The sequence below is a fragment of the Triturus cristatus genome, chromosome 10 (assembly GCF_964204655.1).
Source record: "Triturus cristatus chromosome 10, aTriCri1.1, whole genome shotgun sequence".
In the NCBI taxonomy this organism is placed as follows: domain Eukaryota; kingdom Metazoa; phylum Chordata; class Amphibia; order Caudata; family Salamandridae; genus Triturus; species Triturus cristatus.
The window spans coordinates 557,185,510-557,188,502 of NC_140593.1; positions in this window are offsets into that span (position 1 = coordinate 557,185,510).

Below are 2,993 nucleotides of genomic sequence, written 5' to 3' on the forward strand. Positions count from 1 at the left end.
GTTGGCAGGGCATGCTCAGACGTTGAGTCCCTTGCTCACTTTGCCACTGGATTCAAGCAAGCCTGGCTGAAGACGGCTGAAATGCCAGAAACCGGTCCTAGGAAGCTTGTTTCCTTGTCACTCACTCCACCTCCAGCCAGTGATTCACGTCCTCCCTGGGCTCGCTTTCTCTTTGTGTCAGCCTGGGACGCTCCCTCCCTCCCTCCAGCCTCCTCCCTCTTCGTCTCGCCGTGCTTTTTTTCCCTCCTTTTCTGAATGAAGGGAAATTCAAGGCGTGCACAAGTCTGATGACAAGCGAGTGTGAAACTTTGGTGGAGATTAATTTAAAAACTGAACGGAGATTGGGGGGGGTGGGGGGGGTGGGGGGGGGCAGGGGTTGGAGGATTGAGTTTATTTAATGAACTGACGTGAAACCGAGGTCGGTTACGGGCGACTTGCTGTGTGTCACTAACAGCGCCTTGATTGTTGAACGAAACAGGTGGGAGCCGTAGGAATCCTGTCACCTCAAACTGTCCGCCTCTCAAAGGATTAATCAGAGGCAACGCTTCGACCTGAAGGTGAAAAGATGACGTATGCCACACACCGGAGTCGTTCGCGATTTGTATTGTCAGACTAAGGAGGAGCGAGAACGTGCAACGATTTCTCATACTAAGCAGCCGGTACTTCCAGAAGTTTCTTCATGCTGGTCTTGGCAAGGTGAACAGGCAACATGGACAGATTCCGCTTGGTAGGAATGCGCCATACTTATTTGTTAAAAAGTGATTTTCTTTTCATACACATCAGGCCTAAGCAGTAGTTGTTTGTATAGGGGTCTGTAAAAACTGATGACAGGCCTGGTGCTGCTAGACGATCCTCATGCTCTGCCTTGCACCCTTCTCCCCTTCCACCTTGCACCCTTCTCCCCCTCTGCCTTGTACCCTTCTCCCCCTCTGCCTCGCACCCTTCTCCCCCTCCGCCTCGCACCCTTCTCCACCTTCAACCCATATCCCCCTTTGCCTTGCACCCTTCTCTGCCTTGCACCCCTCTACCCCTCCCCGTTGCACCCTTCTCCCCCTCCGCCTTGCCCCCTTCTCCCCCTTGCACCCTTCTCCCCTCTGCCTTGCACCTTTCTCGCCCTCCCCCTTGCACCCTCTCCCCCTCCACCCTTCTACCCCTTGCACCCTTCTCCCCCTCTGACTTGTACCCTTTTCTACCTTGCACCCTTCTCCCCTCCGCCTTGCATCCAAGCATTGGCATAGCCAATAGGTCTCGCCTTTGGGACCTTATAAGTGTTCAGCCATGCAACAGTTGATGCTGTTGCACCAAAGATATTGTGCTGCATAACTAAATACTTATAAGGTCCCAAAAGCGAGACCTATTGGCTATGCCAATGCTTGTTCTTTTATTGCTCTGGGAGATGTTACAACAGTTCTTCCATCTCATCCCATGTATCTCTAGTATAACGTGATGGAAGGCTGACTGAATTGGCAACTCTCCAGTGTCTGCATGACCAGTTGCAACCCTTTTCGCTGCTGCGTCAATGAGCTTACTCTCCTTATCAGGAGGTGGAGCTTCCTCGGTGGTTTGGGATGCTGCTCTTTTACGAGGTGTAGTAATAACTAAGGAGTCTGCAGTTGGGTGTCCTCTGATGTATAAGGTCTGAAGGTGAAGGCCTGTACTTTCTTTCAATCCTAGAGGTAAGTACCCTTGATGTAAAAGTTACTTGCCTTCAGTAACATAACATCTGGTAGAGACACAGTCTAGCCGCAGATTCATTAACTTTTGAATTCTCCCCAGGTGCTAGTGTGGATCCGGACATTTTTCAGTAGTACCTCTGCGCACCGGAGACAGCGATGTAGGGCTCTGCAATAACGTCGACTCCGGGCATGATGTCAGTGGAGCCATATAATTCCTCTCTGGAGCACAGACATCAGTTTCTTCTGTGAAACTCTCCGCGGCAGAACGCAGAGGCACTATAGAAAATGCTTGCAGAAACAGTGTGCCAAAAAGATAAAAAACAATTTGAAACATTTATAAAGAAGAAACATCAAATGGTATCTTAATACCAGACATGTATTTTAAAGAAAACCCCAAAAGAATCAATAAAGTACAGGGCTACTTGAAACCCTGCACCCTGTTGAATTACCATCAAGTGAAGGAAGAAAACCTTACACTCATAGACCATTCATCAATGGAAATGAATGGCATGGTAACCGCAAACTAAACCTATAAAGACAACACCAAACTGCTTGTTGAATCACACCATTATGTGGCATATTGATAGTGCCATAACAAGATGTGACGATACCAAACAAGGACTTTCAAAGAAAGAACAAATAAATCCATGCTACCCACTGGTGTGCAATCCAGTGTGAAAGAGAAAACACCCCCCACTCTACCGACCACACACATTTGGAAATGGATGGTATGGCCACACCTAAACAAAACCAATGTGGCCAGCCTAAGCGGTCTGTTTAGTCCTAACATAGGCTGACATAGTGATCACTGGAACATAAAACCAGTACTGAAAAAAGGTAGAGCCCTTACCTCATAGGCTATTCGCAGAGTGGGGAGGATGGGTAGGGAGTTACTGAATCTGCGGGTAGACTGGGTCTCTACCAGGAATTACTTTAACGAAGGTAAGTAACTTTTACATCTGATAGAGACATCTAGCTGCAGATTCCTTAACTTTGGAATTAAATACCATAGCTATACACCATAGTCTACGAACTAATCCTACAAAAGTTCTCAAGGAGAACCAGCTGGTCAGAACTAATAACCGACTAAATGTACGTAGGAATAGCAGAACAAGAGCTTGGCTGTTAATAGAATCCATAATCACTGTCGCAGAGCATATATTAAACAACAAAAAAACCTACACCACTACAGGCCTGAGAGAATCGGCCCTTGAAGGAAACAGGAAAAAAAAAGAACCACCTGTCAGTTAACAGACATTCTCCTCATCCCCCACGGGAAAAGAGAACTCGTTGACCAAAAGAGCAGAGTGCAAGACA